Genomic DNA, 25,007 nt, shown 5'->3' with positions numbered 1-25,007 from the left:
TGGACTGAGTAAGCTTCCCAGCTCAGCTAATAGTTTCCTGATTCTGGAAATGCTTTACATTTTTCCCAGGTACAATCACATTACTACTACAGGTGTGCATACTTAACCAGTAATAGTTACACCTGAAAGGCACCAATTATTATTTTTATTCTCCATTGCTATGTCATCTTGTGTGAGAGTCACATAATACACATTTTCACTGTACAGTTCATGCTGTACCATATTGATATGTGATTGGTGTTGCTGCTACAACTCTCTTCCATTGACGTGGCCTCATCTGCTGTAAATTAGGTTATTTTACCTGCCTCTTTCCCAATTCATCTGTGTGTCTCTGTTCAATACACACACTTCCCCTGAGTGTTTATTTTGCAAGGCAGTCCATGTACCCTTAGAGATCATTAACACAACTTTGGTACAAAATGGTAGGAATGGGATTTCACAACACTCTGCACAGTATACAATGTCCTGTACTGTGTTTGGACCATACACATAACTATCATACCTCTCAACTGTCCAGACTTTCACAGAATGTCCAGCTTTTTACCTTGTATCTTTTAGTTTGTTCTTTTTAAAATTTGTGGTTTCTTCCATAGCACTGGGATGATCTCAGGGCTGATGTATGTCATTAAATAATTACATACATTTGAGTTTCAGACTTCATATCCTTCAGAAAATGTGTCTTAACATAAACCTTGTTATTCTAGCACATTTCTAAGTTTACAAGACCAAATATGTAAAATATGTCCCTATTTTTTGGGTCATTGTTCCCCCTATTATATTGGTCGTTGTCCAGATTTCTTGTACTAAGAGGTTGAAACCTATGAGGACTTGTATGTTAAGCCCTGTTGATCATTTTGGCATTCTGTGCAAACACAGGTTTGCTATCCGTGTTGCTTGACATGGTTTCCTGGCTAGCAATACTGTTGGCAGCCATAAATATGTGCTTATTTACATTTAAACATGGTGCATGGCATGAATATGTAATTAGCATTGCTGCTCACTGTGCATCACCATACATCACTATGTCACATGTAAACTCTGTACAGGCTTTGCATAAAGCCAACATGGAGTTTACTGAATCCCAGGGATTATTTACATATTTATAAAATGCACATATTTGTAAGCACATATGTACACATTTCTATTTTTACTATCATTTTCTTCTAACAATCTTATTGTTATTTTCCTATAATTGAACCCACTGCTTCCTCCGCATCCATAATGTAATTTTTCAAAATATATCTGTCAAAATCCATTTCCTATTAAACATAATTTCATTCAGTCTTTCATTCCAAATAACCCTTATTATATAAAATAATTTATCTACCCATCTCACATATTCTTTCTTCTTGTTCTTATAATATCCATACATAATTGTATTCATGTGTATGTTACTAATATTCTCAAAAGAATTCTGCACACAACTTTTTTACAGAGTTTCACCACTCTTTTACATTTTTAGAAAAAAAATATGAGGCCAGATTCATTAAAACCTACAGTAAGTGTACACTATGTGTACACTGTCCTGAGTGAACAGACAAAACAGACATAACACACACCTTCTTCTTCATAATTTTAGTTTTCCTACTGATATTCTTGCAGCTTTAAATATTGACAGGGAATCATAAAGGTCACCACAAAGTGTGGACTACATGTACACTTAGAGTAATATTTCTGAGTGACTAGAAAGCACAAAAAAGTGATAATAATTTTATTGAATACATATCATGTACACTTAGTGTACACTTAGCTTGCTCTTATTTATTTATTTATTTATTTTACATTTGATGACCGGGAAAGTCCGACTGGACACAGGTCCATTTTCAGCGGAGGCCCGGGGAGAAAAGCTCCATTTAAACAATTGCTAAACAGATACAATTATAAGAAACAGCCTTGCATTCTTAATACACACATATAAAATATCATTTAACATTGCAGCACAGGCTCATGTACAGCACATAGTTGTGTTTTTAAATGCAAACAAATGGCATATAGGAGTGTGTTTAATATTTAATTATAGACACACAAGTTAATGCCATTGGAATAAAACAATTTTAGGAAGGAATACGAAATGTAGAGGCTAGACAGAACTGGGTCATCCTTAGCAGTATCCTAGTATTACTGCTATGTGGCGGATTAGCCTGGGGAGCCACATGAGCACAGCTAGTTGCTAAAATAGTGGGTTTTGAGTAGTTCCTTAAATTGGGGGGCAGAAGCTGTCAAAGTTATGTGAGTAGGAAGTGAATTCCAGGTTTTTCCTATGTTTGATGACGTTTATGAGATTCTGGTCTGTTGATCTTAGGACTCGGGTAGTTGTGTACTCTTGGTGTAGGGTTTATTGAATCTGGCCCATGTTTTTTTTCCCTTTCATCTCATAAAATAAACATAGTCAGTTTTCTTTTTATATGGCATAGTCAACTTTACTGGTAACTTATTTGTTACTTGTCTCCACAAGAAATCCTGACTCTCTATTATCTTGGTGCACCACTTTTTCCTTATTTTAATTGTTTTTATCTTGTTTTATGATATTTTTTCTCAAGGCTTAACATAATAGTGCTGTTTCATCATATTATTATATCCTATCTTTCTCTATAACATTATTTTTTTATTTTCCATGTTAGCGTTTTTCTTGATATTTTTTAATTTCATCATTTACATGTTTTTTTTCTCTTTTTCTTATTCTCATCATCTCCCAGAACTTGCATTTATATATAAATTTTCTCATAAGTGATTTCCCATTTTCTTCCTTTATTCACTTTAATACTCTATACAAGTTTAAGGAATACAACTAAATAACTGGACAGTAATCCCAATCTCCCTTTATCTTCAGTTAAATATCACAAACCTCTTTTTATATGGTTTAATTTCTTGAACTCCTATTTAAAGAAAACATCAATTTCAAAATTTCCTACTCATATATTTCTGGGACCATATAAACAATTGACATATATGCTATTGTTAACATTAATACAGAAATCAACATATAATCCATTTTCTTGAATGATAATCTATGCATCTTCCACAGAAGACATATTTCTTTCATTTCTTTTATCAAACCATCCAATTGCTTCATCACTGCATCATCTTCCCCAAATGTTGTCCCTATCAAAGACAATTCATTCATTGAATAATATATCTTTCCACAGTTCTCACTGCTTAACCCAAACCATTACCTTTATCTATATTCAAGTTTATTCTGATTTACTTTAAACATCCATTCAGACAAACCAGGGTTTCTCTCATCTGTATTTTGTTCTTAGCAATTACAAATATAACATCTGTGTACATCACAACTGAAATCACCACCTCCCTTTGCAAAACATATCTAGCATCTTTCATTTTATAAGCCACTTCACTCACTGTTGCATTCATTACCAGTACAAAAAATACTCCATTCATGGGACATCCTTGTCTTATATCCCACTTCATTCATATTTCTTTACTGAGCTACCCATTCACTATCACTCTCAATTATTTTGATATGCTGAGATACACGCTGTCCTAATTCTGTTACCCATTCCACACTGTGTCAAATGGCTTACTAATATCATTTACCACAAGCTTCACATTGTCCACATATATCATCCACAATTTTTCTTACAACCAATAACGATTGTTGCCATCCCTTCCATTATACACTATACATGCTTTCTTCTATAATATCCCTCATCCTTCTTTTCATTCTCATATGTACTGTCTTCATAAAAAAAAATATAATCTGTGTTATTTAGTGTGATGGAGCTCCATTTCTTATTTCATTCTTTTCATCTTTCTTCCAGATAAAGTTTAATATCATACTACATAAATCTTCATAAACAGAAAATGGAATCAAAAAATTAAAATTTGAAAACACTCATTAGCTAATTTTATTCATTAAGAGTCAGAGAAAAATATAGCTTCAAGTTCTTCGAAAGTTGTAGCTTTTCTGTCAGAATTTCAACTGTTTGGTTAAGAGAAAAGAAACTTCAGCATGAGTCACTCAAGAAAAGGTACTTAGGAGTCTTGTGTTAAAAAAGACATCCAGTCAATATTACATAGTATGCAGGATGCATTAACTAAAATATACAAACTGGAAACAAAACTAGAAAGATTCAAAGAAGATAGCAGAATGAGAATGGCACATTTTAAAATTCTTTTGAAACAAGGGGCACAAATCAACAGTATGAAGAGACTTGAATGATCATGAAGGCAGAATAACTGAAGGTGAGTCTCAGACAGAATTTCTTTTAAAACAAAATAACTAAATCACAGAAAAACTTGATGATTTTGGAAAATAGACTGAAATTAAATAACATTAGAATTTATGGTATACCTGAAAAGTAGGAGAGAGACAAAATAATAAACTTCTTAACTTTTTCTTCTCCTTTCGGCTGCTCCCGTTAGGGGTTGCCACAGCAGATCAATAGTTTCCATTTCTTCCTGTCCTCTGCATCTTGCTCTGTCACACCAACCGCCTGCATGTCCTCTCTCACCACATCCACAAACCTTATCTTAGGCCTTCCTCTTTTCCTGTTACCTGGCAGCTTCATCCTTATCATCTTTTTCCCAATATACTCTGCATCCCTCCTCAGCACGTCCAAACTAACATAATCTTGCCTCTCTGGCTTTGTCTCCAAACCTTCCAACCTGGGCTGACCCTCTAATATACTTATTCCTAATCCTGTCCATCTTTGTCACACCCAGTGCAAATCTTAACATCTTCAACTCTGCCATGTCAAGCTCTGACTCCTGCCTTATTGTCTATGCCACTGTCTCCAACCCGTATAACATAGCTGGTCTCACTACCCTCTTGTAAACCTTTCCTTTCACTCTTACTGGTACTCGTCTGTCACAAATCACTCCTGACACTCTTCTCCACCCACTCCATCCTGCCTGTAATCTCTTCTTCACCTCTCTTCCACACTCACCATTACTCTGAGCTGTTTATCACAAGTACTTAAACTCATTCACCTTTGCCACCTCTACTCCCTGCATCCTCACCATTCCTCTGTCCTCCCTCTCATTCACACACATATATTCTGTCTTAGTCCTGATGACCTTCATTCTTCTTCTCTCTAGAGCATATCTCCACCTCTCCAGGGTCTCCTCCACCTGTTCCCTACTCTTACTACAGATCACAATGTCATCTGCAAACATCATAGTCCACAGGGACTCCTGTCTGATCTCGTCTGTCAACCTGTCCATAAACTTCTTAACTACCTGGCTATATAAAACATTAAATCTACCTGAAACTTTGTCTTTTGGAATTGAAAGAACACATCTATTCCTGAGATCACCTTCTAGGAAGGAAAACTCATATCACATTCATGTTCAATTATAGTTAAGTTAATGTCTAGCTTAGACAAATATCAAATATTAATAAAGGATGGTCCACCTTACCTATTAAAATAGGTGAACATGTTGTCAGATTTGACAATGAGTATTCTATTAAAGTAATGAGCAACAGAAAATCCTCTTTACCACTGATCAAGGAACTTAAAAAGAACAATATTAAAGACACGTTGGTATTTCCTGCAAAGATCAAATTATTCCTTTCTGAAGAAACCAAAAATTTTATCATCCTGGAGGAGGCATCCACTTTCCTTAATAATACTGAAGAAACAAAGTAGAACGGTGTACCCTGAAGAGACAGAGTGAGCTGAATTCATGGAAAACTGCTTCGAAAACTAAAAAATGACTAAACACAAGTGACTCCTATTCTCTATTAAATGAAAAAAATAATAAATGAAAAAAAGAGTTATGGTGCCATGTGTACCAATTTTTTAACTTTAATTAAAACACAATTAAAATACAAGTTACACTTTCATTAAGAATAGCTTCTTCAGGCAAACAATAGTAAAACATCAATCACTTGTCTATATAATTAATGAAAGCATCATATGACCATTATTTTAATCCAAAGCATCATGTGACCATTATTTTAATTAGTAAATAACAATCATGTAATCATTGCTTTATCATTATTTCAAAGAGATATTCATTTATTTAATCTTATTCCTGTGGTCTTTCAAAATGGGTTTGATTGTGAATGACTCATTCAAACCTGGATACATTTGTGCTCTAAATCTTGCTATCCACGGATTCTCCTCTTTCTCTGTGTTATTCTTTATATCTACCCCTCTTATTTATCCAGGAATTACCTGTATGATAAGAAACTTAAAGCTATGACTGTCATCTGTCTCCTTAAAATGCGTATACAATGCATTGGTTTCAGTATGCCTACTTATTTCAGACATATGGTCAATTATACTCTTTTTTAACCTATGATTAGTTTCCCTATATAGAACACTTCATATTGCTGACATGAAGCCATGTATATTAAATTCCTTGTGTCAGAAGTGTTATATGCTTGCAAATAAAATTGTGTCTTATTTAATGGATGCTTGATTATTTTCTCTGTATTTCTATACTTACAGTATTGGCATTTATAACTCTTATGTGTTCCCCATTTTACACATCATATCTGACTAGAAATCTGTTCCTGTTCTTTATAAAACAAGATGTCCTTGAGGTTATTACTTCTCTTATATATAAAACTTACAACCTTGCGATACTTGTTTAAACTGGGCCAGTTGTTGTACTATAGACCAATACCTTTTTATTACTTTTTTGGCAATTGGCACATTTCTCTTATATTAGTATACATCTATCCCCTAGTTTAAATGTCCTATTCATCTTTCCTTGTTCATTATTTTCTACTTCTGAGCAGATTGGCCTTGTATTATTAGTTCTAGCCATCTGTACTTCACATTCTATGGCGTAAACTCACTGTCCATTGTAACCCCTGGCCATAAAAACATTGGCCATAGTACCATCTGATCATTCATCAATTGCTCATTTATATTCAATTTTGCCACCTGTACCATTTGATTCTTTACTATAGTTTGAAAAATATGTGGTGGATGAATGCTGCTTCTATGTATATAGGTGTTTTTTAACCTCTTTCTTATATAATGTAGTTTCATTTTTCCCTTCACTGTTCTTATGAAGTCTAATGTCCAAGAAGTCTATCTGCATAAAATCTACTGAACTTTTAAATCTTAAAAAGTCAGTTGTGTTAATATATTTAAGAAAGTCATCAAATAATGATAAGGAGACTTGCAAATGATAAACAATTTGTCTACAAACTGTCTGTAAAAAATAACATTTTTAAAATATGGATGCTGGTCAGATATTAAACATTCCTTTTTCTATTTGTTCATCACTATACTTGCATAGATGTTAGCGATGGGCGTACCCATTGCTACACCTCATGCTTGTTCATAATAATTTTCATGAAACAGAAAAACATTATTTTGTAACACTATCTCTAGCAGTATACATATTGCATTAGCGTCTGTAGTTGTATATAATGAACGCTGTACTATATATTCCCATAAATATTAAATACCTATGTCATTCGGTATCAAAGCAAACAGGAGAATCAAAGTCTAGGGTGACCAAATCATACTCTATAATATCATTGGCTGATGACCAACTATATAACTGTTGTAAAATGTTGGCTATATCTCTTACAATCATTGTTGATATATTTAATGCTTTTTAAATTTATTTTCCAAAACCGTTGATATGTGCTCTGTGACCCGACACCTTGCTAACACTATTAATCTCAATGGTGGTTCAATGACCTATGTATTTTTGAAATCCCATATATTACAGGTATCTTTGGTGACAGAACATGTATATAGTCTAAGTCATCTATTGATATTTCTCCATGTAAATGCATGCTATAAACACAAGAACTAACATTTTGTATGATAGTCATGACATTTCTCTTATTAATCAATATGTAATCATCAGTAGATAACATACTAGACATACGTGCATGGTAATATACAGCATCCAGTACAACTACAGCCCCTCCCTTATCTGCACTTTTTATAACTATGTCCCCATTTGCTTTTAGAGATTTTAAAGATTGTTGTTTGTCAAATGTCAAGTTGCAATAAGTTTTATTCAAAGGTGTCATAAATGAATCGTACAGCTAGTTCTCTACTGCCATTTCAAATGCTGCTCTCACAGATTGTAATAGGAATAAATGTACTGGTATGGTAGTTTTACTTTTGAGGATAGGGTATATTAAACTGACTATACTACTCAAGATTATTTACTTATTATATTCAATAGTTTTAACACAACAAAAAACTTTTAAAGGAAATAGAAAAAATGTTAACTTCATTTGTATGGTATCCTAAAAAGCTGAGAATTGCTTATAGAAATCATATACGATTATGGAAGTATAGTGGTATTAGTATCCCAAATAAAGAACCTTATTCTGTTGTTGCAAGTTTTAACTCTATTATACTCTGGATAGAATCAACTTACACTAGTCAAGGGTAAACCATCCAGGAGCAGATTATACTATATTCTTATAAGTTTATTAAAGATGATAAACAGAAATATGCAATAATATTTTTATCTTGTTAACAAAATTTACCTCAGTAGGAAATTAATTTCAGACTTTAGATTCTGCATTTAGACAGACACAAAAATCAAGTCCCAACCACTGATAAAGGTAACTGCCAAATAAACACCGAAAATCCAAAGCATACAAATTGTCAGGAACACCACAGCTTCACACAATAAAAGCATTTATTTGTAAAAATATACCAGATAAGCACTTTCATGTTGTAAAACCAACACTTCTTCAGATCCCCTAAGTCCCCACAATATTTAATGAAAGAATATTAGTTGGATGAATCTGCTAACCAGTTAATATTATCCATCAGTAAGAAATTAAATTAATTTGTGGATAATATGATTGAAGAGGAACAGAACATTATTCCCCCATTATATGAATATAAGAATGCTGTTATTGAAGGTAGATTTACATACAAAGGAAGCTTGCCAATGCTATATAAGTTATTTATAAATAATTACAATTTCAATGCACACTTTTGGAACTTCTTAGATAATAGTAGATTGAGTGACTCAATAGATGGTAAGAATAAAACTTTGTTACTTAAATCAGTTAGTCAAACTTCTTCAAGTTTATACTGTGAAGTTTTTATGTGGAAATATATACATAGAATGTTTGTTACTCCCTATAAAATCTCTAAATTTAGTAAAATGACTTATTCAGTCTGTTTTTATATGTAGAAAATATATAAAAGCTGACTGGGCCCACATGTTTATGGATTGTGAAAAATTAAATGCATCATGATTTGCTCTTTTCTTCTTTTTACCTACCTCCTTTTACATTTTTCATTCCCCTCATTATATTAATATTCGCTTTTACTACTTTACCCAGATATTTAGAATCCTCGTTCCTTCTCCCATGTCAGTAATATCTCTGCCTAAAGATCGGTACCTTACTTTTTCTCTATTTCTTTTATGTATTTTTTTTTCCATATCACAATACTGTCTTGAATTATTGTTTAAATTTTCTAATACAGTTCTATACATCTTACCTTACTTCACTTTCTCTTTTTTCTTACATCATCCTGCAATTGTAAATAAACTTTTTGTACATCATTTTTAAATTCAGTCCACCATTCAAGCTGTTTTTATAGAAGTCCTTCATGGTTATGTGACCCTTTTATAACTCCAGTACTTCCCACTCTCCAATTTCATGCCATAATTTCACATTTATTCTACTTATTTGCTTTCTTAGTTTACTATACCTCCCTTCTTCTATTGCTAAGTGGTCTGAAAAACCCATCACGCATATACCACCATCTGCTACCCCAAGTCTTTCTAAAATACAAAATAATTTCTGATCCATTAGTAGTCCATTGGCATTTGTTCCACAAAACTAATTAACCATATTTTATCACTTCCTGTATTTCTACATCTTTCCCTTAAATCATAAAGTCCCTTGCAATTATAATTTTCATGTTATCTACCATATAGTCTAATATTTCCTTTGCTAGTTATATATGTATATAATTCTATAATTCTATAATTTTATAATTCTCTGAGCATGTTCTCTCCACATCACATCCACAGTTAACCTTTCTTACCAATGTTATTTCTAGTACATTCCCAGTTTTTTTACACAACACAGCCACTCCAAAACTACATTCACTTCATAAGCTCCATATTATACTTCTTTCCGCCCCACATTTTCTGTCTGTGCTATCTTTCTTCACTTGTCAGGGATCCTACATCCTCTAACAGAATAACATCCACATCACATTTAGCACACCATGCTAGTATACCTATCCTTCTTACAGTGCTAACATTTACTGAAAGTACTCTAAAATAGTTGCTTTTCATTTTTTTTAAGTTTTTGGAAATATTTTGAAGTTTTCATCTTCTTATTTTTTACTCTTTCCCCAGCTGAACATTTTTATCTGGGTTTATGTGCAAATCATTACAAATTTAGTACCAGAATGGAGAAAAACAAACTAATGAAAAACAAAAAAAAACTTTAGTGGCACTAGGAAAAATGATCAGATGCACTACTAAAACCAAAACCAAAAACAAAAAAATGGAACATGCACGTAAAACTCTAGCAACTTTTTATTACAAAATTAAGCGCTTTCGTCTTTTGGTACAAATAGATTTCTTCAGAATAAATAGCCAACTACTTCACCAACTTTTACATACACTCAAAATCACATGACAAAAACAAATAATTACTCAGTTAATTGACTCACTTCCTATCACTTATTGCACTGATCTTAGTTACTAAAACATTTCAACTCAAATGTTCACTTTTGGGGTCTATATTATATCAGCGAATGCTTAACTTAGCGAATGCTGTATAATCAACCCAAATGTGTCAAAACACCAAAATGTCAAACACAGGGAACAGCGATTTTTTTTCCCATGGAAAAAATAGCTATTCTGTGCTTTTGGGATTTCACCGTTTCGAATAAAAAGGTTGATTAAACAGCATTCACTATTTTAAGCATTCGCTGATTTAATAGGAACCCCACTTTTATACAAAGTAAACAACTCTTCAAAACTATATTAAGACAAACCTAAATAAATATATGTTCTTTCTAAAATGTTTATAGAATGAACATGTTTTAATAAAAATACTATATACATTATCAGCACATATAAATGTCAACTTCACAACTATAAAACAAACTCAGCTTTTAGCTTTAACACACTACTTATGGAAACTGCATCATTAAGCCTGGATGAACAGTAGCATTACATCTCAACTGCCATTTCAACTCTTTATATTCAGAATAGATGTCCAAGGGACCACCTCTAATACCTAAATCCACCTTATCTATAGCAATAAATTTAAACTTATGGGATGGAAAATTAATAGTGTATTTTGCCAATGCATTACTCAATTCACCCCTCTGAATAGCATATTGATGTTGATATATCCTGTTCCTAAATAGCCTCTTTGTTTTTCTGATATAAAAACCTTAACAGTATTGACATTTAGCCACATAGACTATCCTTTTATTGGAATAAGAACATTTTTGTGTAAGCCTGATGACACCATAATTTTGTATAAACACTTCTGATGCTTCTATAACATGACCACACTGATGGCAATGGCCACACTTTTTCATTCCACCTGCTAAGTATCAGATGAAAGTGTTTACTTTTGTAATAAAAAGGTGCTACAGTTTTACATGCATGTTCCATTTTTTGTTGTTGTTGTTTTTGGTTCTAGTGGTGCTAGTACAGACAACTTCAGCCAGCAATTGTCAATCCAAATTTATTAACAACAAGTTGAGCATTTTCATTCCTACTACTTTTGAAACTTCAGACGTGCTCAACTTGTTAATAAATTTGGATTGACAATTGCTGTCTGAAGTTGTCTATTCTAGTGCCACTACAGGTATTTTTGTTTCATTATGTGCAAATCATCCTTGGTCATCAGAATCAAATTTTTTACTTGTCTTCAAAAATTATTTGTATCTATCCCTTCTTCTGGGCTCTGTTTCTGCATGCACTCTTTCTACTCATTTTCCTCTCCATATTTTTTCTTTTTCTACAGTTTCTTCTTTACCAAGTTCACCCTCTCTCAAACCCTCTTGTTGTCCTTCCTCTTGCAAGTTTTCTTCCTTTCCCCCTTCTTTTTCATTATTTACAATTTGCCCTTGACAATCCATCCGAAAGTGTCCGTTTTTGTACAACCTGCATTCAGGCACACGTTTTCTCGCTGCATGTCCATTCTTCCCCACACTGGTTACATTGTAATTTGTCAGAATCATTAATTAAATGAGAAAGGTCCCCACAGAAGAAACATGGTTTAGGGTGGCTGGCATGTCTTAATGTCCCTGTATGACCAGCCACAAAATTATCACTTGACAATTATTTCACCATGTTTTTTTTTTCAGATTTCAAAACAGCTTCCAATCTCCACCCTCCACTCCATAAGTTTCACTTATCTCTAACTTTCACAATGATGGAGAAGGCAGCCTGATTGGCTAGACAGAGGGACTGAGCTAGGAAAGATGTGCAGCAGGTAAAGGTGATAAAGGATAATGAGGGAAACATACAAGCAAGGAGAGTATGTTGAGCAGATGGAAAGAGTACTTTGAGTGGCTGATGAATGAAGAGAATGAGAGGCAGAGACGGTTGGATGATGTGGGGATAGTGAATAAGGAAGTGCAATGGATTAGCAAGGAGGAAGGAAGGGCAACTATGAAGAAGATGAAGAATGGAAAGACTGTTGGTCCAGATTACATACCTGTGGAAGCATGGGGGTGTTTAGAAGAGATGGCGGTGGAGTTTTTAACCAGATTGTTTAATGAAATCTTGGAAATTGAGAGGATGCCTGAGGAGTGGAGAAGAAGTGTTTTGATAATGATTTTTAAGAATAAGCATGATGTGCAGAGTTGTAGTAACTACAGTGGGATAAAACTGATCAGTCACACCATGAAGTTATGGGAAAGAGTAGTAGAAGATGGGTTAAGAAGGGAGGTGATGATTAGTGAACAGCAGTATGGTTTCATTCCAGGAAAGAGCACTGCAGATGTGATGTTTGCTCTGATAGTGTTGATGGAGAAATATAGAGAAGGTCAGAAGGAGTTGCACTGTGTCTTTGTGGACTTAGAGAAAGCATATGACAGGGTGCCTAGAGAGGAGTTGTGGCATTGTATGAAAAAGTCAGGAGTGGCAGAGAAGTATGTAAGGGTGGTACTGAATATGTACCAGGGTAGTGTGACAGGGGTGAGGTCTGCAGTGGGTGTGACAGATGCATTTAAGGTGGGCGTGGTATTACATCAAGGATCAGCTCTAAGCCCTTTCTTATTTGCAATGGTAATGGAGAGGTTGACAGATGAGATCAGACATGAGTCCACATGGACTATGATGTTTGTGGATGACATTGTCATCTGTAATGAGAGTAGGAAAATGGTTGAGAGGACCCTGGAGAGGTGGAGATATGCTCTAGAGAGGAGATGAATGAAGGTTAGCAGGACTAAAACAGAATATGTGTGTGTGAATGAGAGGGAGGATAGAGGAATGATGAGGATGCAGAGAGTAGAATTGGTGAAGGTGAATGAGTTTAAATACTTGGGATCAACAGTTCAGAGTAATGGTGAGTGTGGAAGAGAGGTATAGAGGAGAGTACAGGCAGGGTGGAGTGGGTGGAGAAGAATATCAGGAGTGATTTGTGATAGACGAGTACCAGTAAGAGTGAAAGGGAAGGTCTAAAATAGGGTAGTGAGACCAGCTATGTTATATGGGCCAGAGACAGTGGCATTGACAAAAGAGCAGGAAAAGGCTGGAGGTAGCAGAGTTAAAGATGTTATGATTTGCACTGTGTGTGATGAGGATGAACAGGATTAAGAATCAGTATATTAGAGGGTCAGTTCAGGTTAGTCGGTTTGGACACAAAGTCAGAAAGCCAAGATTGCATTGGTTTGGACATGTGCTGAGGAGGGATACTGGGTATATTGGTAAAAGAATGCTAAGGATGGAGATGCCAGGTAAGAGGAAAAGAGGAAGGCCTAAGATAAGGTTTATGGATGTGGTGAGACAGGATATGCAGGTAGTTGGTGTGACAGAGCAAAATGCAGAGGACAGGAAGAAATGGAAACAGATTATCCACTGTGGTGACCCCTAATGGGAACAGCCACAAAAAAAGATTAACAACAGTTTCATAAGGACCCCGAATACATAAATGAACATCTTCTTCTTCCGGTTCATGCGTTCAAAACTGCAAAGTAACATTTGTTTATAATTAAGTTACTACCACAAAACAAATAACTGTTCCATGGATAAATGCCCTTCATTTTGTTACACAATTACAGAAATGGCATCATCAGTCCAATAGTTTCAAATGTTAAGTCAGAAAAAAATCTCTGTCCCAATATGTACAAAGAACCAAATTTCTAGAGTTTTAAAATATAAAACAGTTACCAAATTGTCCCATCCATAGCATCTGTCTATTACAGCATAATTTTTTGTTCTTATTCTCACAGTTGATCTTCTCGTCTTTCTAAAACCAGTTTCACTTAGTTTGTTGCTGCTCTCCTTTTTTGCCTGCTGACACTGCTGCATGTTTTAGTTATTGTGTTATCTGCTGCCACAAAATCAGACACCTTCTCAGTTTATTGTTACTTTTTTTTTCTTTCTGTTCACTGATGCATAACTTCTAACTGCTGAATACTCTGCTGCCACATCATCTGGTTCCTTTGGCACATAATCATCCTCAGCAGTTCTGAAAAAAATTACCTACCATCTCACCACATGAAACAGTGAACTGTCACCTTGATAATCCTGCTTGCTTATTTTTAACAGCACATTTTCTGCAAGTCTATGTGTTATCAGTTCTGTTATCTATACCACTTTAACAGACTTGCTATTTCCTTCACCATGAAGAGCTAAACACTGTTTGTTTGTAACATCCACCACACAGGAATCTTTGTTTACGTTCTGTGGAATACATTTTTCTGCAAATTCTCACTTTCCACATCTAAACTCTGTATAGGTTTACTTCCTCCTCCATGTTTCTGCTTCACTTAGCTCACTTCCTTTTTGCTGTATGAGCCCAGAGGCACCATCTAGCAGCTCCAAAGAGTGTGGAAAGTTCCCTGATGCCCTGGCCAAATTTATCCTAGTAGTATAAATACTACCTAGGGATTAAACTCCCCTGAAAAGAGACCAGTAGCCCAAAAAGACCAACGTGATCAACAAAGATAACAATAAAAATTAATAAAACAAAACAAAAAAGATGACTCAAAACTAAATGCATTTTGTTTCACTGTGTTATTGAGATTATGGTCATTTGAAAAGAAGAATTGTACAGTTATAACAAGAAAAACTGTGTAGGTTTTGCAGAACTTGTGCTAAGCCATGCAGCAAAATTCATTATAATTATGTTTGAAATAGGACTTATCAAGTCTGGAAGAAAAGTCATAAAACAAAATGTGAAAAAAGTAATTAAAGAATGAAATCAGAAATAATATAAATCATTAAAACATAACATGATGTCTGAGATGTATGGGACTGGATGTTGGTTAATAATAGTAAGCATTAAGACAATCTATATTTAATATTAAATACATATTGATACTAAGTGGAAATGGGAAATAAGATGGAGAAAACAGTGTACAAAAATATACTAATATGAATGTTATCCAAATCAAATCAGGGGGTTAACTGGTTAATAGTCATTCACAAGTTTGCCTAACTGCACAGCACAGCAAAAACATGGGCATATAATAAGGGGCATGCCATAAAATGAATGCAGTAAAAAAAAGACTTTAAAGAAGATGTGTAACAAAGTTTGTGGTGGAAGGAGAGCAGAACTGAATACAATAAGCATAGGAAAAATGTAATGGCAGTGTAAATACTTGAAAAATATACTACTGGCATTAGTAATATGTGCAACAGAACACAAGTTTGAAAAAGTCAAAATAGGGCCATTGGTGATGACATATATATATATACATATATATATATAAATGAAAAACTAAAAAAAAAATAGACTTAGAAGAATGGGTAAAAGATGCCTATATTTAAGGCTAGCAATGTAAATATTAACACTGCTAGTCAAATCTGTCTAAAGAACATTGCCATGAGCTCATTCTGTACTTTATTTAATGGCCCCCAGGAAAAAAATGAAGATGATCACTATACACTACATCCTTATTACAGTCAACGTCCAAGTCACTCTGTCTTAGGGGAATGGATGCTGTGATTTCAGAACACTTGCTACTTGTGCACTCAACCGTTAACTTCAAACATCTATACTGATCCCAAATAAATTAAATGATGAGGAACAGCATAGATATAAGCATTATAGGATGTATAAAGCAATTAAGCAATAGGATAAAGCAGATGAAGAAGGATTGCTGTAGAAAAGTGAGGCAAGTGACGATGTAAAGGAAATTATAAGAGTAAAAACTAATGCTAGAGCCCAGAATAACAATACATTTGCATATGGAAGCATTTTTAATATCTGTTGTGGGATCTTCTTCAGTAGATCACACGTTCAGAAAACTGAAATTCTAATTAATGAGATGAGAATACCACAATGTCAAAACAACAAAACTTTAACATTTCGAAACTTGTAAGAACAAAGCACCTACTGTGCATGTCTGACAACATTCTGACATTCTGAATGGAGATTGTGGAGAAAAACAAAACAACAGCAGGGTTGTGGAAGGAAGTCTTGTGGTGAAATTTACTTTCTTTGATAAGCCACCTGTGAACGTTGCCAACCTCAGTGCCCACAAAACCATAGCCTTCTAATAGATCACAATCCAGAGAAAAATGACAGCCCTAGCACATTCACACATGTTGCTGCTGTCAGTAAATATCATGTATCTTTGGGCAAATCATTAGCTTGACCTGTAATGGTGTCACCACTACAAGCCATGCAAATACATGGCATTGCAATATGGTGTTAGTGTGTGAAAAAAAATTGCAAGTAAACAGTGTACCAACATCACAGTGCCTATATATCCATATATTATAACCTTTCCCAGAATGAAATGACAGCACTACAAAGTCTAAGTATTGGAAAAAGAGGAGAGTGATGAAGGCAGACAGAGGTGGGAGTATCTTCATCACTGATACTGATTCCTACAACCAGAAAATTGAGACAGTTTGGGGAAACCAGGACTTCTGCCAGAAGGTGGACATTGAACATATCATCCAAGGCTGCAGACTGGTAAACACAAGAATTCCTCCTCTGAACTCCAGTAACCTACTTGATGATGATTTAGTTAAGTCAATTACCTGAGGATACCTCAGTTTTTTGGCATCCCTAAGCCACAAAAAAAACTTGCTGACCCGCTATATTGCCCATTGGCAGCTGGAGGGACTCTGCCACTGTGCTCCTATCAATTTATTTGGATTTTTTTTAAAAATTGCCAGAAATGCTCCATCATACATATTGGATACTCTTGACTTTCTTAAAAATTAGGAACAAGCCAGACACAGTACTTGTCACCACTGATGTGGGAGTGCTTTACACAGTATGCCTGTGTGAGTACTGTATCAAAGCAGTCAAAGAATTCATGAGTACAAGAACTTCCACCAACCTCAGGGAAATACATGCAATAGGTGAGCTTCTGGATGCTGTACTTAAAACAACTACTTTTATTTTAACCAGAGATGGTACAAACAAACAAGGGGAATAGCCATGGGAGCAGCAATGTTCCCAAGCTTGGCAAACATAGCCTTAGCTAAGTTGGAAGAAAATACCATCTACTCCTCTGAGGATTTCCCATGTATGAACTGTTATTATCACTTTATTAATGATATTTTCATCTCATGGAACAGCTTGGTAGAAAAATGTAAGGAAATTTTTGACTACATTGAAAAATTTTAATTATTACTACAGTATAATACTTAGGGATTTTAATTTGACTGGTTGTCACATATTTTGTAATACTGGTTAACCCATCTAAACATAGCACACAGATACAATGATGTAGAAATACTAATACTTAGCCAGGGACAAGATTTATATAAAGATTTTTGTCAGGTCATAAACATAATAGTTCACAGATATCAACATTTGATGTAACTCGGATGGTTGTTAGTACAAGGAGCATTTGTAATACATTTATTTTTTACTGGAAAATGTAGCACATTCCTACAAGATTGATGTCATTTTTTTTATGAAACATGGTTAATAATCAATGACTAGAAACCAGTTCTAATGGTATATAAATGTTTTTACTGTAACAGACAGTCTAACAAAAAATCAGATGAAGGTGCTAAGATATGAATTAAAGATCATTATGACACCTGTGATTATTACATGTTCATTAATAACACTGATGTTGTAGACTGTAGAACTCAGACAATAAAGTCAACTCTGGAACGTATGGCAATTGTTAGTGTGTGAAGAGCACCAAAGTCAAGTGCCGATGACCTAGAGGAATTCAAACATTTCTTGCATGAAACACAGGAAGGAAAAATAATCACAGATGAGCACTTCACCAGAAACAGACTAAAATAATGTTGATTCAAAAACATTAATAAGGAAATTATTTACTATATATATGTATATATATATATATATATATATATATATATATATATATATATATATATAATATATATATATGTATATATATTCAAAAACAATGATTTCTTCAGATTATTAAAAAACCTACCAGGGAATGAAACATACTAAATAGTGTTTGAGTTCCTAAGAAATGACTGCTACTTCATGTACATTTTATGACTATTGATGTGTAGTGATCATGGGGTTGTAAATTTTAAATTTCTGCATGATAATTCTGCCAAACTGAAATCTAGACCAACACACAGAAAATTAATAACATACTACATTGAAGCAAAGCAGGTGGATTAAAACTAACTGGAGTGATGCCTTCAGTCAAAAAACTACAGAAAGGTGTCACCATTGCATGCTATGAAAATACATGGCATGGCAAGATGGTGTCAGTGTGTGAAAAAATTGCAAGTATTAAACCAGTTTTGAAAGGGATACAAAAAAATAAAACAATATATTTAAAATCAAGATATAGGCACACAATGTTAGAATGATATATTTCCATACAAAATACTTGATTAAGTTAAGAGACAAGCAATATAAGTCATAGAAAAAAGGTTGAACTATAACTTTAAAAACTGAAATAAACAAGTTAGACAAATTAAACAGTGTGAGACAAGATAAAAGAAAACAATTAAGAAAATGTATATAAAGATATTGAGCATAAAAGGAGATAATTTATCAGTGTTATACATAAGACATGCCCTCTGAAGAACTTGGCCATTCGGACATTGGAGAATAATATGCTGATAACTATATCAAAACTAAGGATATGAGATTTGGTAACATAGACTGAAAGGTGAATAGTTAACACACAGTGAATGAACCTTGGTATATGAGTAGATCCGGCTTTGGGTTTTTCTAATCATATAAAGCAAATGGTCGATGATTGTTACAGAAGTTTAAGTTGTATAAAACGATTCATAAAGTCTAGGAAATGCTAAACTCATTGTTTGTTAGTTACTTTATAAACATGCCAGAAGATATACATGTAAGGTAAGCATGAGTGTGTGTGTATGCATTCTGCAGTTGTTGGTGCCTCAAGTAGGACAAGCTTCTATGTTTCTATGTCTTGTGGCCCTACTGTGATAGGTGTCAAATCCCCATGATTCTGCACTGGATTAGCCATTAATCAGAGAATGAATAAACAAATGGTGCATACATTGTACTATACATCAGAGATAATAGTCGTCTAGTACTTCTTCTATTTAAGAAGTGATTGGTTAGAAATGTATTTATTGTACACTAATATGTAGCATTAATCATATAGTCATATATGATTACTTTAATGGGATTAATGTTCACAGGATTTCCAAGATACAATACAGAAAATGGTAGAAAGGAAAAAGATGTAAAAAAGTAGTTAGAATATAATAATGTAACCACATTCTGAGGGAAGACAGTAAACAATCATCTGTGTTATTAAAATAGCCATTGGTTGCCTCTGTCATGTGTCTTGCTCATTTAATGACCTGGAGAATGAAAAAGGCATACTCAATGAACAGTGTGCTGGGAAAATTCTATCATACTAAAGTGGTCTTCTGGTCAAAACATCTAAGAATATCAGAGACTATTTATTGTGTTAAGGCTAGTTTACTTCAGGGCAAGTAAGTTATAGTCCTTTCTGTGACAGTGAGATTTAGACTGTATTCTATTCATGCAATTTAAGATAGACACATTTTTGAATTTAGGTAGTCGTTTCACTTTTATCACTCTAATTCAAGTTCAGATCATTGATCATAGTGACTATAGTCTGTGTGTGTGTGTACTGTTAATTAGGCTCAAATGTTTAATCACTACTGCGGTGTTTAAAAGGACTAAGGGACTGAGTCATCATTAACTTTAGAGATGAAGAAGACCTAATTAACTATGCAATTAATAATTATTTTAGAATTTCATCAATGTCATTTGAGTAGAGTCATCGATATAAGATATCTGATTAAGAATAAAACTACCTTCAGTACTTGGGTGCTTCCCAGACATCCACTGAAAATTGGCTTTGTTCCAAGTCAACTTTACCAGTAAACAAATGTTAAATAAATAAATAAATAAATGATAGAACTGGAGTTGAAATTGTGTTTTTGCTTCAAAAAGAACACTGGCATGAAACAATAATGAATGGCACTTGGTTTTAAAGTGAAAACACCTACTGAAACATTGTTTACATATTTAGTCTTTGAGATTTGACTACAGAGCAGAAATAATTTCAGAATGATAATGTTTAATATTTATTTTATGAATCTTGAGGTTCAAAGACTGCAATCGCCTTATTTTATTTTATTTTATTTATTTTTACTTTTTATTTGCTTACCAATTCATATGGTCCAAATGCAGGTTCAGTCCTGGAGATACTGACGTAGCAACTTTGAGTAGCCATAAACAATTGTCTTGAAAAAGTTCTAACAATAATTGCAAGTGTATAGACTGCAATATATTTTGAGTAAGATAATAGCAAGTTCATACAATAAAAAATAAAGGATATGAAAATGGAGAAAGGAAACTTATTTAACATGCAGATTGTCACTGCATATATATGTCAGAAGAGTAACTAAATTGACTTAACTACTAATTGTATCTTAGGTTTGCAAATGTTAGACAGTCTAACCTGAAATAAAAATTTTGCCATGGCTCCTTTGAGGAGATGAGGAATAAACTAAAACCTGAATTCAGATTAAGAGATTAGGTTCTGGAGGTCTGCATGTAGTAATTTCTATAGTTTAATCCCAGAGAAGAAAATATGTACTCAGTGCAGTGCAGGTTGTTGTGGGTGCTTATAATCCTTGAATATGAATGTGTTTTACTTCTTAGATTGTATGCTTGGTTTCTCAGTGTAACATGTTCTAGGGGAGTGAAGCTTTTGAAGTATAAAACCTTAAACAGTTGTGAACTAAGTACACATTTTCCCTTTGTTTAACATGTAACCACTTAGATTTCTTGCCTGTTATACAGTGATGTTTGCATCAGGGTAAAAGGGATATGAAATGGCACACTTTGCTGCTTAGGGCTTTAGTACTTTAATGAATGGGGAAGGGTCTGATCTAAATAGGACCATATCATCAAAATGTAATATAAGTAGTAGGGAAGAGAAGTTCTAAATCCTGAATACAATGTTCTGAAAAAGGATTATATTTTCATATGGATTGGCCTTCTTCTTCAAATGAAGTAAAAACATGTTCTTTCAATCATGGCTCTATTGTAATTTACTTGAATGAGTGGCTGATGTTCTGATGACTTTTAATTTTTTGTACTTTTAGAAATATCCACAGGCGTTCATCTAGGTTATCAGCTGTGAAAAATAATTTGTCATTGTTGTCATAGTGTAAGTTTGTTTCTATTGTATCTTTCCGTGAATTCTTTGTAAAACGGTGATTACTGTATGTTCGTAGCTAAATATTCAACTCTATATCAGCCAGCCAGTGTGTACTTGCATATTGCTTGTAAAAATAACCAAGTTGTTTTTTGTTTGCATATATTAGTTCTACCTCCTAGCTGTGTAATGAGTTGGTATTAACACTGTTGCCTCAGTACAGTATATTGTACTGCTAATAATTTTCAGTCTGACATGGTTTAACTGGAACTCTTTTCTTACCAAGGGGATTTCTTCAGTGCTTGCAAAAATATTCAAATTGCTTTTATGAAATATACAAGTTTCTGCTGTTGTTCACTTTACTAAGTGATAGTTATGAAATGAGTTAATTTTAACACCTCAGTATAGTGTACAGTTCGGCTGATAATTTTCAGCATGACATGGTTTATCTTGATTTCTAAGCTGCTACTGAATTTGTTAAAGTATTTTACTTGTTAAAAATATTCCCTGTGCAGATCATGTCATAACCTGTGCACTGCAAAGGATATACTTTGTTAAATATACTTCTTGTCTTGTTTTTACCAACAAGCATAGCCCTCTGACCTCTGCCTGCCTTTGTGTTCTTTGTTTTATTTAACCTGAGGTGTGCAAGTGGTCACCAAGCAAGCCATTTGGGTTAATCTCCATCACCATTACTCTCAATCTGACCCTCTTTCTCCAATTTATATTCTGCTCACACTTTGTATTTTTCTTTCCAGTTTTTTTAGCTATTTGCCCTCTCTGTCCTACTACAAGATGCTCCTTAGGTCATTACTAATAATTTCAAGCTAAAGGCTTCCTCATCTGTTATTGAAGTACACAGCAGAATATTACCCGGGGAGGCCAACATCAGCTCTGGCAAACGGCTCAATGCTGGCATGTTACAGAGCACAAAATATTCCCTCTATAGAAATGTTCTAGGATCTCAACTTGTTTGAGAAACTTGCACATCTCTCATTCAGGCAATAGACAGACACTCTACTGAAAGCAGAGTAAAGAGCTCCTGCTACAGTTTAACTGTGTTTTACATCTATAGACTTACAGTACATTTCTTCCCTACTTGTAGACTTAACCCACTCACTGTAAGCCATATACCACTGACTTGGCTAGAGGCACATATGTTCTCCCTCAATACCCCTTTCCTATACACGCCATAACTTGTAACAAGTATAAAATGCATTAACTATAAATTCTATTGTTGCTCTTGTTTCCTGTCTTGCTTTTCTGTATTTTTGCCTGTTTGCATTGCAACCATTCTGCTGTAAAACAAACGGTCTTTACATCTGTACTTACCAGTATTCTTCTCTGCCTTAATTACTTGGTTCACTGGCTTTTCTAATGATATTTCTAAGCTGGAAGGGTTGATACCCACTCCTTTCTCCCTTGCTTTGATCAGGCTCACTCCACTCCTCTACCCTTCCCCAAATTCCCTCCCACTCGTCACCTATATGACACACCCATCTACCTGTATATCCTCCCTCTCAAAAGACATACTCTCCTCACTCATGTCTCCTTTCCTCCTTCCTCCTCTCTCATTTCCCACTTCACTTAACCCACCATTTCTCCTCTAAATTCTGCACTACCAACCTCATTGCTCCATATACCAACATACAGCATCTCACCAAATCCCCTTTTCTTAACAAACATTGCATGTTGTCATTCTCTCAAATGGTCTGTTCCACATAATAAAAATATTCTGTGTAAGCATAGCCTCTACCTTCCTTCTTCTATGTTCACATCTTACATCTTATCACACCAAATCCACTTCAACTTACACCTCTAATGTGAAAATACCACCTGGCAATCATACCACCAAGTACTCATATCACTTGATTGCTTCAAGTACAATGAATTCCTTCTTCATCAATACAAATATAAAATTCTTAATTTCTCCCCATCCATAACAATGCAAGAAAAAACAAACCCCAGGCTTTAATAAAATCTGTGTGGGCACCATGTAGAGCCTACATGGAATGTATCCATGTACATGACCATGGCTCACCCTCGGCAGCACACCATGCATATTAATGATGGTGTGCTGATGATGGAGAGCATAGGAACAGGTATATGGAATCCATGTATGGAGAAGTGTAGAGGCCTCCTGTGGCTGTGGATGGGTACAGGGTGATGCTCCTTGTATTGCTCTCCACTACTATTAAAATGCTGTGAATTGTCAAATGTGTAATATTTTATTTAAATTTTTTTCAGTTTTTTGAATGTTTGTGCTGCATGGTGTGGAGCACAGCAATGCCAAGCTGTGCTCACATATAGACAGCTGATGCCTGTCAGACATCTAAAAATAGAAACTGGATGTCATTAAATATCATAATTGTGTATTTTTCTTATTTTAAGTGTTTTTTTTTCTTTTTGTTTTAAGTTGCTGTTTGCGTGTGGCAGAGAACCACAGAGCCGAGCTGCACTCATACATACATACATACATAGCCGACAATTCCTAGACATCTAAAAATAGAAACTGGATGGAATTAATTATTTATGTCTGGGTCTATTTAAGCGTGTTTGTGTGGCATGCCACAGTGCTTAGCAATGCTAACAGGTAGCCCAGTAGTATATTTGGAGGTATACTACTTTTCATAATACCAATTTGCGGTGGTGGTGCTGCGGTAGCATTGTTGCCTCACAGTAAGACATTGTCCTGTTCGATTCTCAGCTAAAGCATCTTCTGTGTGGAGACATGTGTGAATGGGCATACCTTCGTTGAAGGTTGTGCGTCAGGCCTGGCAAGTCGGTACATAAAAATCTACTGCCAATCATTAGTGGTCTGGAGTTCCACTGTGCTGAAAGATACTACTTTTCATAATACCCAAGTAACTAAATGGCTAGAAATACAGCCTAATGCTTAGTGGGTCCTGGGTTTGAGTCCATAGCAGTGATAACATGTTTGTAATTTAATTGTTTATATATGTTTAATTTTAAAAACAAATTTGTGAAATATGGCACTGCTGCGCTGTGCTGAATACTGCTTAAACATGCTAATGGCTACTTTTATTTGCACAGAGCTAAGTTTAGATAAAATCTTGGTTGTGTGAGTTTTCATGCTGCTTAGCTCTGCCTAGCTGGTTTACATGATGCTAAGCAACGTGGAACTTTTTTGAATGCTGCTCAGTGATGTGGAAGTGCTATTGGCAGGAATTCTGCAACAGTCTTTGGAGTCTGATCAATTGATGATATGGCAGGTGGTGCTGGTGAAGGTGCAAGCTTTAAGGCACAGAGATGGGGTGTTCAGGAGTCCAGGATTTTTGA

Source organism: Protopterus annectens, chromosome 3.part0, assembly GCF_019279795.1.
Source record: "Protopterus annectens isolate FY-2018-M chromosome 3.part0, PAN1.0, whole genome shotgun sequence".
Taxonomy (NCBI): Eukaryota; Metazoa; Chordata; order Ceratodontiformes; family Protopteridae; genus Protopterus; species Protopterus annectens.
Note: the sequence above shows the minus strand (reverse complement) of the source record.